Source organism: Panthera onca, chromosome Y, assembly GCF_046562875.1.
Source record: "Panthera onca isolate mPanOnc1 chromosome Y, mPanOnc1 haplotype 2, whole genome shotgun sequence".
Lineage (NCBI taxonomy): Eukaryota > Metazoa > Chordata > Mammalia > Carnivora > Felidae > Panthera > Panthera onca.
The window spans coordinates 26,746,659-26,762,520 of record NC_138358.1 but is presented as its reverse complement, the minus strand read 5'-3'; the positions used below and the strand labels follow the sequence as shown (position 1 = coordinate 26,762,520).

General features: G+C 44.0%; 1 protein-coding gene across 6 annotated transcripts in view; it reads right to left on the bottom strand.

Moving 5' to 3' along the window:
- Nucleotides 1–15,862, bottom strand: part of LOC145714954 (neuroligin-4, X-linked) — a 315,009-nt gene that overhangs the window by 271,007 nt on the left and 28,140 nt on the right. For all 6 annotated transcript variants that reach the window (XM_081794513.1, XM_081794512.1, XM_081794515.1 and 3 more), the window contains exons 2-3: nt 10,319–10,486; nt 5,334–5,420 (exon numbers count right to left, since the gene is read on the bottom strand). The gene's annotated coding sequence lies outside the window, so the exon portion shown is untranslated. The remainder of the gene's footprint in view (nt 1–5,333; nt 5,421–10,318; nt 10,487–15,862) is intronic.

The window sequence follows — 15,862 nt, the reverse complement described above, 5'->3', positions numbered from 1 at the left end:
ATGTGGAGAGACTAGGGAAGCTCCACGCCCTTTGTCCATACGTTCATCCTTTCCAGAAAGCTGCTCCTGAGTTAAACCCTTTTATAATATAATAAACTTGTGATCTGGGAGTAACGTGTTTGTTTGAATTCTGTGAACCAGCCACTTTAGCAGATTAATGGAACCCAAGGAGGGGGCCATTGGAACCTCTGATGTACACAGCTCCAGGATTTTCTGTATAATAGAAACAACTTGCAGCCTCTCGGAGGCTTCAGTTTGTAGGGAAGCTTCAGGCATGGAAGGGTGCCTTCCCAGAGCTGGACAAAACTGGCAGGCTTGTTCCCTGCACATCTCAGCTGAAGGGACAGGAGGAGGTAAGGGGACTCGTCCAATGTCACTAACCCATGTGGTCTGCTCAGCCAGAACTAGACGCTGACCCACTTCAAAGCACCGGGTTGAGTGCGTTGACTTGCACTGACTCAACATTTCCTGAGAATGCCCTGTGTGCCATGCACCGTGCTAAGGATAGGGAAGAGTGAAGAATTTTCCACTTAAATTTTTCAAGTGCGTATAAAGGACCCTGGGAAGGTTCACGTAAGGGGACGATGAGCGATGCTGAAGTCCAGTGAACTAACCATCTTGATATGGATTATGTTACACTTAGTGTCACCAAGGTCCTAAGTTTTTGCCTTGCCCCATCACCCCACGTCATGGTTAAACAAAGTAATACTTCAGGACACCACGGACAATCGTGTTTCAGCATTCACTGGGGAAAGGGACGAAGTAGGGCGTATGAAAAGAACATTCTTAAGCAAAAGATCCTCAATCATCTACAACTGAAATATAGTTTGTTAATCGTTACTACCAGAGCATGCCAAGTATGACATCCGATAACCTGCAGGAACAAAACAAAACGACGCCATTCCCTATGGATATTAATTACCCACTTGAAGAAAGCGTGCTGAGTCAGAATTATCTCGCTCTCCGATTCTCCAACACACCAAACATGGAATCAATGAACTCCCTGGTTTTGACTTCATAAAATGCAATTCATTAAAAAGGTGAGTGAAGCAGAATAAAAATTCCAGTAAGTGCCTGCAGTTAATCAAAGGTTGTTTTTTCTAGATCAGGAAACAAATGGACTGGGGCATGGCAAAGCCAGGCAAGGGGGCTCCCCGTGGTTAGCTGCCTTCATTGGGAACCTCACCCTTAACCAACAGAGCACTGAGCACAGACGGCCACCACAGCCAGAGAGGACGCACGCTAATTGGCGTGTGTCAGCTGCGTCACATCTGTTGTGTGGACTGGTGGCCGTCAAATCTCTCCCTGGTGCATAGAGATTTCACAGGGGACATTCCAGAATGCTACCAGACCCCACTGATGCATGCATTCCAGACTGCAGGTTACAAACACCTGCTGTCTGTTTAAAAGGTTGAAGAGGACGCATTAATAGAATTCCCGATGTGAAAACATACATACGTATATGCATGTATTATATATATATGCCTCTAATAATTGGTTTTATATTAATATATATGACTAATTTGTGAATCCAGGGTGTTTACCATGAATCGCACTCCCACCCTCCAAAGAATCCCACCTTAAAGTACAGATTGGTAAGTTCATTGTACAGGGTCATATAATAAGTATTTTTGGCTACCAGGCCCTGTGCTCTGGGACGATCATTTAACTCTGGGGCAGTAGTGTAACAGAGCCGTGGACAAAAAAGTAAATGCCAGGGGCGCCTGGGTGGCTCACTGGGTTAAGCACCCAGCTCTTGATATTGTCTCAGGTCATGATTTCATGGTTTGTGGGACCGAGCCCTGCATGGTCTGTGCTGATGGTGCGGATCCTGCTTGGGATGCTCTCCTTCTGTCTCTCCTCTCCTTCTGTCTCTCCTCTCCTTCTGTCTCTCCCCTCCATCCACTCACACTCGTGCCCTTTCTCTCTCAAAATAAATAAAGAAACCAAACAACAAAACAAAACAAACCAACGCCAACACCAACAACAAAACAAAAACCCGTAAATGCCAGAGTGTGGCTGTGTTCCAATAAAACTTTATAAAAACAGGTGACTTCCCAGTGGCCATAGTGGGCTCACCTTATGCCTTCGCGTGTCTCATGGTCATTTACTCAAAAGCTGAGTTTATGTATGTCTTCCAGAGATCAATAAAGTAAGCTTACACATAAATAACTTATAAATAGTGTATAATGATCTACTTTACTAGATACACTTGCCCCTTCTTTCTACTCTGAAATATATCGCTTTGGCAGAAAAGCAGCATTACATCAGGGGGGAAAAATGGGCAGTATTATATTGGTACAAAACAAACATTACAGGTCCAAAAAATAGTTGAAACGAGAAGGATCAAAGAGACCCAAGAACAATTTATATTTACATTATATGTAATATGTGTGTATGTCATATACAACATTACATATATTTGCATTATTATTATATTTATATATATTCTATACCATTACATTTTTTAAATTTTTTTTAAATTAAAAAGAAATTTTAATGTTTATACATTTTTGAGATACAGAGAGACAAAGTGTGAGCTGGGAGGGGCAGAGAGAGACGGAGACACAGAATCCGAAGCAGGCTCCAGGCTCTGAGCTGTCAGAACAAAGCCTGATGTGGGGCTCAAACCCACAAACTGTGAGATCATGACCTGAGCCAAAGTCGGACACTTAACCGACTGAACCACCTAGGCGCCCCTTAAACTTTATCGTTATATTTAAGTCTGCTTCCCAACTGGTGCACCAAATGGATTTACAGAACTACACTGCGTCCCTCCGAATCACAAATTGTTTAACAAAACATTCACTGGGATAATGTGTTCAGGACTAAATAGGCTGTCAACAAACCATCTCAACATTGGAATTTATTATTAGTCCCTAGGATTGTCCTGATCATCAGGATGTGTTCAGTATACTCCTAAATTGAGTTCCACAGAATACTGAACTTCCTAATTCCTAGTTCATCTATGAACTATGAAAGTTTCAGTTCCAGGACTGCCCTGAAAGGCATTTTCCTCGGCCAGCAGTTGCTAATTGAAGTAAGTCATCCTGGGAATACAATCAAGGCATTTCTACCATCGGTTCACCAAGACCATCCCCGACTCCTAGGAAAATCCCCTGCAAAGAGTCTCCCTCCACAGTGTATGAAACCAGAAAATGCTCAGTCAACATTGTATAGAAAACGTGATAAAACTGGCATAGGCTGAAATTGTCAAGGATTAAAGAGGCTTAATGACTTCTCTGTATTTCCTAGACAGCTGGTTTTCTTCATGTACGATCCCAGATTCCTCATGGTGAGAAGCCTGATCATCAGGAACTAGCTACTTAGCAGCAGACCTAGATTAAAGCACCGATGCCCCGATGCACGTGTCTGTGTGCTTTTCCACCAAAGCCTGCCCCCCTTGTGAAGAGCAGTTACTCCAAATTAAGACCTACAGAGCTTTCCGTTCTGAGAATGCCCGAGAAGGAAAATCCCCTGTCGTTAGCTTTTCATCCAGCCACGCCATCCTCCGGAGACAGTGCAGGAAGGTCCAACGTGGGATCAACATGCATCAAGGCCACCCCAAACTGTGACCTCAAAGCACGCCCCGGCTCAGAGAGGCAGTTTAGACAGCCTCTTGGACAAACATGTCGATAATACCTGGTGCTTTCAAATGCAGATTGAGGTGAAGTGCATACGGCCAAAAAAATAATAAGTGTTCCTAGACTCAGAAGTCCTCATTCTCCTCTCCTGATTGTGCACTTTATATAATGTTCCCTTTGGGTTTCATTATGGGAGCTGTCACATTATGAGCTGTGACTTGTCTACAGCTCGGAGGCTGATGACAGACCTATTACCATTGCTTCTCCCTGGAACCAGGACGGCCTGATTATATTAAACAGAGTGCTTCCTGCACAGCGGCTAACCGAAATGATTACCACCAAGCTGCATCGGGTTCCTGTTCCAAAATCTTTTCGTGTGAGAAGGAAGACAGAGACTTCATGCCCTGGTTAGAAAGCAATGCTCGCCCAGATTGGAAAAAGGAAATAAAAATGAAAAAGGAATTTACATAATGTGCTCTTAATGATTATTGAGCTATATGCGCTGATGAGAAACGTGTGTGTCGAATACCTTTGGTAAAATAACCTATACAAGATAAAAATAGCAATCATTTTCTCATCTATAATCATCTTCCAAATCTGCATGTTCATAACAAAAGGGGGACAGCTTTAGTCTTTACTAACCAAACTTATCTTTGGAAAAAACAAAGTTTGGAAAAAACAAAGTTTCCAAACTTATCTTTGGAAAAAAAAACAACCTAGCATTTCTTCATGGCCGGAAATGGGGGAGGAATTTGGAAATCAAGTTTGTTGGGAACAAGAATCTCATACAAAACATGACCTTGACAATCGTGTAGAATCCAGGAATCCTACAGAAGTTTGTTACCGAAAGAGTAAAGATATGGAAATTATGTGGTCAGCTGTAGAGAGAAGCTTAAAGCCATTTGTGGTCCAAACTGTGAGAAACGTTTGGATGCTGTGGCACTCAAACTGACAAGAAAAATGGTAGATAACGAATATTTGAGCAATATAATCACAAATACTACCTTATCAGGGCTTGAATGGACAGCTGAGCCATGAAAAGACATAAGCATTTACTCAAAACATATTCAAACACATCCTTTCTCAAAATTAAGTATGGCAGGGGATGGGGGGGGGGGGTGCAGCAGACAGGTCCAGACTCTGAAGTGTGACATGATTTACTTAACAAGTTCAACCACAAATCATAACAGTATTCTACCCATTTCCCCTTCCTTGGGATCTGCTCTACTTATGTTCTCCAGATAGAGAGAAAGATCCTGTGGCCTCAGCGGGCCCCCACTGTACATTAGAACCACACGTCTGACATTTTGGATCCCATTCTGCAGGGGCACTGCCATTCAAGTGCCTCCGTAGCTTGAGATGCTCACTCTAGCCCACTTGAGAAGCTCACAGTGGGCTTTCAGTGACCAATGGACTTGAGGGTAAATTTTGGATCGGCTTACATGAGGTGCATCAGAAGGTTGAGCCTCTCCTGTGGATACCTAATCTATGACATACACTCAGCATTGTGGCTCTTTGTATGAATAAGCAATTATTACAAAACTCTACATTTCCAATGCAGGCCATTGTATGTACTCCAAATAAGCTTGAAATCACTGCTTTGCACTTTGGTTCACTTCGAATAGATTTTAAAAAAGAAAGCTAATCTTACCACCAAAGTTGTCAGGAACGATTGCTAGATTGGATTCAACCAGGCTGCAAATCAATAACACATGCCAGCAGAGGCCAATGATTATTTTTAATACTTACCATTACGGTGTCCTTCTAAGAAGATGCCTTTAAAAATGCCTCCACGGACATATACTTGATGTCTTTTCCATCTCAACACATTTTTCCCTATTAAAAACAAGAAGAAGATACATTGGTCCCCTCAGTAAGAGAGATGGTGCACCTGCTTCAAAGCCAATGGGATATTGCTCACACAACCTGTCTTTTGGGTTGTTCCAACAACTAGAGGGTCATGAACTAAGTTCCTTAGTAAGTCAAGCTCCTACTCATGATGGGCATCAACATGGGCGTGGCTAAATACAGATTCCATGTGGAGACACCCTGGTCCTCATGCAGCCTGACGATTTACAATCAATGGAGAAAGACTGAGGTTTCCAGGGCCCGGTTCACCTGCATTCGCGTGGGCTGTGTTCCATCTCCACTGACAATGACAGTTCATTCAGTGGTCTATGTGAGACCCAGCTTATTCAAATCAAGACGTTTTCAATCCTTGGAAAATTCAGTTTGGGGGAAGAGTCAATGTTTTAGAAACTGTTTATTTACAGGAATAAACAGCCCTGCACAGCGTGTTCGTCCCCGACAGCAGCGGGTCAGGATGGGAAGGACCCAACGTGGTCATGTGTGCTTGGGGATGGGAAGGACCCAATGTGGTCATGTGTGCTTGGGGATGGGAAGGACCCAACGTGCTCATGGCCACTTGGCTCCACTGTGACAAACCTAGTGTCTATTTGAGCAGTGTTCATCCTGGGAGCAGTCACCATTATTCTTGTCAACTCAACATGGAATCTTTTCTTTAAAGGGTGACTCTCATACAACACTGCTCCTTCAAATTAATAGCTGAGGTCCAGATGAGGACCTCAACAAGGGAAGGTAGCTCCTTGTGGGCAGTTTGACAGGACAGTGAGTTGACACGGCCCACGGAGGTGCTCACCATTTTCTAGCTCTAGAAAGGGGAATAAGCGGAAAACGGGAATACATCGTTGGATGCACTTCTCAGGTTACCCCCATGGTGGAAGAATATGAGTACCAAGCAAATGAGGTCTTTGGGTTTCAAAGGAAACAAGCCAGCACGTTATTAAACCGTAGGAAGGCAGGGTCATATTTTAATTATGTTCTGATTACTCATAACAACACATCCAGTTATTAAAATGTGTTTCATGAATACTGTTGATTAAAATATATTTGTGAGAATGAATTTGTATGGAACAACAATCATAATTGCATTCATCACAGCTGACCCTGCCACAGCCTTGCGGGGTACTATTATCACATCTGTTTACAGTTAAGAAACCGAGGGGCGCCTGGGTGGCTCAGTCGGTTGAGCGTGCAACTTTGGCTCAGGTCCCAATCTCATAGTCTGTGAGTTCGAGCCTCACGTAAAACTCTGTGCTGACAGCACGGAGCCTGGAGTCGGCTTTGGATTCTGTCTCCCTCTCTCTCTGCCCCTTCCCCATTTGCACTCTTTCTCTCTCTCAAAAACAGGTATTAAAATTTTTTTTTAAAGAAGAAGAAACACCGATATTCACATGCAGAGTCACACAGCTCATCAGCTGGGAGGGAGGGCTGAGTCTACCTAGACATCAAAGACCACACACTTTACAATATCAAGCTGCATCGTCAACAAATGAATGAAATAGTAGCCACCCCATATATAGTGGGTCAACATTGCATATCCCGACTGCTGTATATACTGACTCATTTTATTGTCTCAACAAGCATAGAAGGTAAGGAAGGGCATCATCACCATTAGTTGAAAAAGGTGATTTAGAGGAGTATTAGCCAACTAGCCCAGGAGCATGGAGCTGTAAAAGGTAGGGGTGGACTTAAACGAGGCAGTGTGCCTTCTCTACACCTTGCTACACGAGTCAGGTGGGACAATGGACATCTTTTCTCTCCCACGTCCTCACTCCGCACTGTGGGAATCTACACCTCCAATGGTTTTCATCAGTGAAAAGGAGGCTGTGTGATATCAATACCCAAGATAACCTCATAATGCGTAAGTGACAGACACCCAGTAGACGCTCATTGAATACTGGCCATTCTCGCATCGTATCATTAATATTACAACATAGAAATTGGCCTTGTTTGTATTTCACCTGATCACACATCATATCTAGGCTCACGACTCCAGGCAAGTGTTAAGTACGCAATCACAATGTATATTTATACGTGCTTCCGGAAAGTTCTACAAACTCTAGTATCAATTATGTCTCATGGGCCATACATATTTTTTCTTCTTTTTAATGTTTTTTAAAAATATTTATTTATTTTTGAAAGGGAGAGACAGAGCACAAGCAGGAGAGGGGCAGAGAGAGGGAGACAGAATCCGAAGCAGGCTCCAGGCTCTGAGCTGTCAGCACACAGCCCGACGTGGGGCTCAAACTCACGAACCATGAGATCATGACCTGAGCTGAAGTCAGTTGCTTAACTGACTGAGTCACCCAGGCGCCCCTATCTTTTTTTCTTGTAATGGGGTAGAGAAAAATATTCCTTAATTATTATTTTAAGGTTGGGTTTTGTTTCTGGGTTTGCTTTATGTTGTCGGTGTGTTATTTAAGGTATACAAGTGAGATGGAATGATTAATCACATTGGCATGTGTCTTATTTATTGTAAAATCTGATATTACACTAATCTGAGAGCACAAAATCCACATTCTCAGCATCTAGTGCTTACTGTGTGGTCATGTCCCTGATGCCATATCACTGGAAAGAATTCTGTTCATGCATGCTCACTCTGCCTAAGAGGACTGTACAGGAAAAATGTCTCCCCTCCCTCTCATTGTCTCCCATCCCTCTCTTACTGGGACCTACCCTCCATCCTGAGCGCAGACTGCAGTACCTTTCCTGCTTTGCAAGGTTAAATACATCCCAAACACCTTTAGTTTCTTCTTCGAGGATAACCTGTGATGTGTGAACCCACAATGTGACACACTCCCAGATTGGTTTCTGTAAAGAAACACCCAAATCCTGATGAGGCCGAGAGACAGGCAGGGCCCTTTATTATACCCATATGGCAGGGCACCTGGGTGGCTCAGTCGGTTGAGCATCCGACTTCAGCTCAGGTCACGATCTTGTGGTTCGTGGGTTCGAGCCCCGCGTCGGGCTCTGTGCTGGCAGCTCTCCTGGAGCCTGCTTCGGATTCTGTGTCTCCCTCTCTCTCTGATCCTCCCCTGTTCATGTTCTCTCTCTGTTTCTCTCTCTCAAAAATAAACATGAAAAAAAAATGTATTATACCCATATGGTTACGACACTTGGGGCTAACCTTTGAAATCAAGGGAGAATGTAGGTCATGAACACGCTCACATTCTAATGCTCCTTTGTTTTCCCCTTTGTTTTCTGGTATAAAGGTGACTGTGGGGCGTGATGCAATAAGGCTTACTTTGTGCATCTGAAGCTAAATTATAAGGTCTAGTCACATGCCAGAGCGCCTGGGTGGCTCAGGTGGCGAAGTGTCTGAATTCAGCTCAGGTCACAATCCCACGGTTCCAGCCCAGCATCAGGCTCTGTGCTGACAGTGTGGAGCCTGCTTGGGATTCTCTCTCTCCCTCTCCTTCTGCCCCTCCCCCATTCACATTCTCTCTGGATCTCTCTCTTTCAAAATAAAATTAAAAAATATATAGTCATGTGCCTTATAGCATGTATCAAAGGTTAAAGAATAAATTCTCTAGATTGAAATACTTCTTATTTAAGATTAAAATATTTTTTAACATTTATTTATTATTGACAGAGACAGACAGAGCATGAGCATGGGAGGGGCAGAGAGAGAGGGAGACACAGAATCCGAAGCAGGCTCCAGGCTCCGAGCTGTCAGCACAGAGCCCGACTTGGGGCTCGAAATCGCGAACCGTGAGACCATGACCTGAGCCGAAGTCAGATGCTTAACCAACTGAGCCATCCAAGCACCCCTATAATCTAGGTTTTGACACAAAAAGTATACCCTACTATATACTTATCATTTGTAAAGACTTACAGTGTACTTAATATGTATTCATTGATATAGAAAAGAATCTTTTGGGGGCACCTGGGTGGCTCAGTTGGTTAAACATCCCACTCTTGGGGTGCCTGGGTGGCTCAGTTAGTTAGGCATCCGACTTCAGCTCAGGTCAGATCTCACAGTTTATGAGTTTGAACCCTATGTGGGGCTCTGTGCTGACAGCTCAGAGCCTGGAGCCCGCTTCAGATTCTGTGTCTCCTTCTCTCTCTGCCCCTCCCCTACTTGCACTCTATCTCTCTCTCTCTCAAAAATAAATAAATATTTTTTTAAAATGGAATCTTTTGTTTTAAGTTTTTTTTTTCGTAATCTCTACACCCAACGTGGGGTGTGAACCCACGACCCCAAGACCAAGAACCGCATATTCTTCCAACTGAGCCAGCCGGGTGCCCCAGAGAAGAAACTTTTAATTATAATAATATATGGCCTGTGATGACAGTTTCCAAATAGTCAAGGTGGATTAAAAAGAGGAGGCACTCATTTGCAGCAACGTAGGTGGAAATGGAGGGGATTATGCTGAGTGAGATAAGTCAGTCAGAGAAAGACAGGTATCATATGTTTTCACTCATGTGGAACTTGAGAAACTTAACAGAAGAGGGGAGGGAGGGGAAAAACAGTTTCAAACAGAGAGGAAGGCAAACCATAAGAGATTCTGAAATACAGAGAACAAACTGAGGGCTGATGGGGGTTGCAGAGGAGAGGGGAAGATTGAGGACGGCACCTGTTGGGATGAACACTGGGTGTTGTATGTAAGCGATGAATCATAAGAATCTACCCCAACCAAGAGCACACAGGAGGCACTAACTAAAGCAATATTTAGGAGTTGTTAATATATTAGCAATATTATAGTTTGTTAACACACATATATAATATGCAATTCAATATAATTTATCATATGTAAATAATTTAATATAATTTGTAATATGTAAATGTATCATTTCCTATTCATAAAATTATTGTATCATGTTGATAGAATCTTAGCATACAGAGAGTACATCACTCAAAGCAGACAGACCTTCTGAGGAATATCAGGTCCGGACAGAAGAAGGATTCATTCCACACTAGGATAATGTTTCAAGGAGGCCTCTCCATGTACTCTCATCTTTACAACTGAAGATTTGGGGGTTCATGAAGATCTTCAAAGCCATTCCAATTCACCCCGTGTAGTAGGTCAAAAAAATACCTAGAAAATACGATAGAAAGATATAAACACCTTCATAAAGGTTGGCATTCATACACGTTTGACATTCCAAGAGGGTACTGATGGGATTTTATTCCCTCGTACCTAAATAACTTGCAATAAATATTGTCTAGAGATCCTGTCATTTCATTCCACAAGTGTATTTTGAGTGCAAACCACGAATGAGACAGGAAGTCAGAAAAGGAATTCCAAAGACGCACGGGACAGTCCCTATGCTCAATGAGCCTGAATTCCAAAGATGCACAGGACAGCCCCTGTCCTCAATGAGCCTGACTTCTCATGAAGGAGGGAGCATCCTCAGAGCAACGACTCATAAATAACTGCATGACCTCACGGACCGGCAATTAAGGAATAGAAATTGGCCGGTTCAGCGGAGATGACAGCTGTAAGAAAATCTTAGGAGCTGGCACAGTAGAGGACCTTGAGAGAGGAGGGCGACAACGGCCATATTTGTCAGAGTCCAGCCCATGGGAAGGAGGAGGAAGAAGGTGCTCCACTGACTGAGCCATCCAGGCACCCCTAAATTTTTTTTCAATCCTACGCTTATTCCTCCAAAATTAAGTAATTTTGTTTTGAGTTGCAGTGACCTGCTGAATTTCTGAAAGAACAATGAGGGGTTTTCATTTCTTGGGTAGCTATAAAAAAAAAAAAAAAGGATGCTTACATAAGAAGAAAATGTCTGTCTAGGTATCAGGGGGTCATCCTGGATATTTCTAGATGTGTACCTAAATATTCAAATTAATGTAAGTGACCTCATTTATCTCCCCCAAATTTTACCTCCCATCCCTCAAACAGAACAATCTTCCAAATTATATCCAGTTTTGTAAAGATGCATATTTAATAAAACATCTGTTTCTGCTTTGGATTTGCTCCCGGTTTTATACAATGTTCAGATTGTTTAATTTTTAGCGTTCTGAAAGCCGAGTAAAAAACAACGAAGAGGAAAATTTCTCTTCAGAATTTAAAAAATAACTTAAAATACATATAATCAATTTTACCCAATTCGACTTTTGCTGAGTCAACCCACAATTCCGATGAACTCTCAAGGAATTCGTTTCTTGCCCACATTGCTAATTTTGACCCAAACCTTTACAACAAAATTAAAAAAGTCCTCGACTCCTCTATCCTGCAAGCAGAAGAGACTTCTGAGCCCGGTGGATTTATAGCTTTCCTGTAAGACATTAAATGATTAAGCTCCAGAATCCTTTACATTCCAAAAATTTATTGCTCTTAATTTTCCAGGCATGGACTGGAATGGGAAACCTGAAGCCTTTCTCTGACACTGTCTTTAAAAAAATACAGAAAAACAATTCCGAAAAGTCGAGGGACATGCATACTGGCAAAAAAAAATTTTTTAAGATAAAAAGACATCTAGAAATAAATCACAGAAGTGTGTGGCATAAACCACACATTTTCAGTAAATCATGCTAATTTACGAGCTCAATAATCGAGGTAGAACCATTTTCCCCTTCGGTGGGAGACTAACTTCCATCTACAACAAATAGGTTAAATGATCAAAGATGTTCTTGGGGGGGCGCCTGGGTGGCGCAGTCGGTTAAGCGTCCGACTTCAGCCAGGTCACGATCTCGCGGATCTCGCGGTCTGTGAGTTCGAGCCCCGCGTCAGGCTCTGGGCTGATGGCTCGGAGCCTGGAGCCTGTTTCTGATTCTGTGTCTCCCTCTCTCTCTGCCCCTCCCCCGTTCATGCTATGTCTCTCTCTGTCCCAAAAATAAATAAAAAAACGTTGAAAAAAAAAAAAAAAAAAAAAAAAGATGTTCTTGGGGCACATGGGGGAGCTCAGTCGCCTTACTGTCCAATTCTTTATTTGGACTCAGGTCATGATCTCACAGTTCATGGGTTCAAGCCCCACATCGGACTCTATGCTGACACCACAGAGCCTGCTTGGGATCCTCTCTGTCCCTCTCTCTCTGCCCCTCCCCTGCTCGCTCTTTATCTCTGTTTCTCAAAACAAATTAAAATAAACTCTAAGAAAAAAAAAACATGTTCAGGGTGCCTGGGTAGCTCAGTCAGTTAAGTATCCGATTTGAGCTCAGGTCATGATCTCACAGTTCATGGGTTCCAGCCCCACGTCGGGCTCTGTGCTAATGGCTCAGAGCCTGGAGCCTGCTTCGGATTCTGTGTCTCCCTTTCTCTCTGCCCCTCCCCCACTTGCGATCTGTCTCCCTCTCTCTATCTCACTCAAAAATAAACATTTAAAAAAATGTTTTTTATAGAAAAAATAATGTTCTCTCATACTGTCTCTGGTTTGACTCCATGCTGTCTTGAACCCATGATGGCTGGCTTGTCAACGCTTGTCTTCAAAGTGCAATCTTTGACTTTTGTCATCCACTCAGTGCATATCCACAGAGTGTCTACTCATTTCTTCAACAAACACCCAATGAGGGTCTCATCTGAGTGGGACTCACCAAAAGACACACGTTTAAGGGAAGACAGGAACACTTTAAAACACACCTTAGTGGGCAAAAAATAAAAATGCCTTCCAATTTGAGGAAGCACCAAGAAGGAAGTAAGCATGGGCTAAATATGAAGACACTAGAGCATGTGACCCACTTTAAGTGGGAAGAGGAAAGGGTGTTCCAGGCAGGGGAAGCGTAGAGGCAATGTCCTAATTTGGTACCCACTTAGTTGGATCACAAAATCAAGAGACAACTGGTATACCAGCAGGGTGGTAATCGGAGAAGGCTATGCCATGGAGCTGGGGAGGTGGACAGGAGGCTCACTGTGAAAAGCCAAATAGGTCAGTAAAAGGAATTTGGGGTTTATTCTAAGTAACACGAAGCCATCCTTTGTAAGACATTCTAGACGCAGAAGGAGGAACGAAAGGTCAATCATAAGTGATACGAAGAGCCTGCCTTAGGATGCACCTGTATTTCAAGGTACGTCACGTGCTTCAGTAACTTCTTCATCTCGCAGACACCTCTAGATGCCGGCGCTCTCTACGTTACTCTCTTACAGATGAGAAAACCGGAACGTGAACAAGTGAGCCCCACACAGCCAGGAAGCATTAGGTGACCTGGCTCCTCTGAGAGAAATTGAGTACCAGAAACGAGTGTGTGTAATGCACGCCAAAGTCAGAGAAGAAAGTGAGCAGAGAGAATCCTAGCCTCGTGTGATGGATAAAGTATGGATATGTGTGACATACTAGGTAAAAAAAAACGCGTTGGGCTCTGCCTCTGGCTCCTGGCACAGAACTCCTAAAACCCCTGCGATTCCTACATCACTAAGAGCATCCTTGTTGTAACATTTGATCTACGACTCTGATTCCTCATACCGAGCTCCTAATTAGCTTGGATCTTCTTAGGCAGTAGGAGTGTCTTGTGTTCTAATGAGGCAACACTTGGTGGGCTCCAACATAGCTTCTAAATGAGAGCTGGTCGGCAGGAAAACCAAGTCATGGTTGGAAGCTTGGAATGTTCAGCCCCCCTCCATGCTCTGGGAAGAGGAAGGGGCTGGAGACTGAGTTAAAGATTGGTCACAAGTACATGAAGAAGCCTCCATAAAATCTGAAAAGTACACAGTTCAGGGAGCTTCTGGGTGGGTGCGTCCATCCACGGCTGGGAGTGTGGTGCATCCCAACTCCAAGAGAACACAGCTCCTGCTTCAGGACCCTCACAGACCTCATCCTATGGATCTCTTCATCTGGCTGTTCCTCTGTATCCTTTATCATCTCCTTGATTATAAAATACACTGGAAGACATTAAAGAACTGTTTCTCCAACTTCTGTGAGCTGTTCTAGTAAATGATACAATCCAAGGAGGGGATTCTGGGAACCTCTGATCCGTAGCCAAGTTGGAAGAAAGTTGTGGGTAACCTAGGGACCTATTGCTTACAATTGACATCTGCAGTGGAGACAAGTCTTGTGGGACTGAGCCCTTAACCTGTGGGGTCTGTGCTGACTCCAGTTTGGATCAAATTGAACTGAATTGTAGGACACATCCTGCAGGTGTCACAGACAATGGCTCAGTGCTGCGGTGGGCGGGGGGGGGGGGGGGGAAACCATATACCTGGAGACAGGAAGTATTGAGTGTGTGAGTAAAGGGGAAACACAGGAGTGGTTTTCCCAACCGGTGTGGTAGAGGGGAATACACAAGTACCCCAGGTTGAAGGAGAACATGAGAATGACAGCAAGAAAGCAAGGAACAGGTGCAGTGAATCCCTGCGATTATCAGCCTGGATGGAACATTACATCCCAGGGAGGAGAGGCCACAAAGTGCACATGGCCGGGACAGGGAATGGACAAAAACGTGGGCTTGAGCACAGTTTCCGGACTGGACAGTCCTTTGATGCAACCTATTATTCAGGAAGGTGGAGCAGGAAGACCAAATAGAGGGGAGAGTGTGAACAGCCATAGGACATTAGTAAAATAGCGAAACTAAAGAGAGAACATGGCTGTGGACAGTGGAGACGTACCCCAGCCAAGGAAGTAAGGAGACCCGGAAAGTGTATTACACCAGGCAGACTAGAGAGACAGGATGCAAAGTGCAGGATGAGGGACTGAGTCTGGGAAAACAAAAATGCAGGGAACAGAGCAAGCTTGGCAAGAAAGACGATGGGCTGAATTTGGACACACCGAACTGGGCTTTTGGCAGTATGCACAAAGTCATCCTCAAAAGAGACGACCGTGAGAGCAAGATGGAGCTTGAGAGTGACGTCAGAGCAGAGAATAGAAACCCAGGGGTGTCCCAGGTGGAAACTATGGTTGAATCACGAACAGATGCAAAGCTACGTGGGACAGTCTGGGGCAACAGTAGTAGCTGAAGAAGCAGGATGAGAAAATGCAGAAAATGCAGAGAAGATACCGGAGAGTTCACTAAAGGCACAGGAAGGCAGTAGAGGGGAGCCAAGGGGACAGCATTTAGGAACTGGGACAATGAACACGTCAGAGTCTACGGAGAAAGTCCCGGGAGGACGCTGGCTCTGTTGAAGACTCACCCCCACAGTGGCCACCTGGGCAAAGCCACGGAGTCGAGGTGCGCGGTCAGAAAAGACGGCAGAAGAGACGCGAGAGGAAACAGAGCCATGTGTCTTATGAAGAGCTCTTCTTCTCAAGGTACGACGTGTCAGGACATCAAGTAGGTACTATGGAGTGATGAGAATGGCGGAGAAGGTCTTGATGGTGCATATGGTGGACCAGTTTTCAGAAAGAAAAACACTACGTTCCAGACACTGTGGAGGCCGGGTAAGTCCATCTTTAAAGTCCATCCATTACCTTATAAGCACCATCAAAGCGCCTGTTCTCTGCCAGTCTCACAGATCTGTGCACTTTCTGGCAAGACTGACCTGTCCCGAGTTCAGGAAGCCTCTCCCTTCCCCTGAATTAAAGGACCTGAAACACAA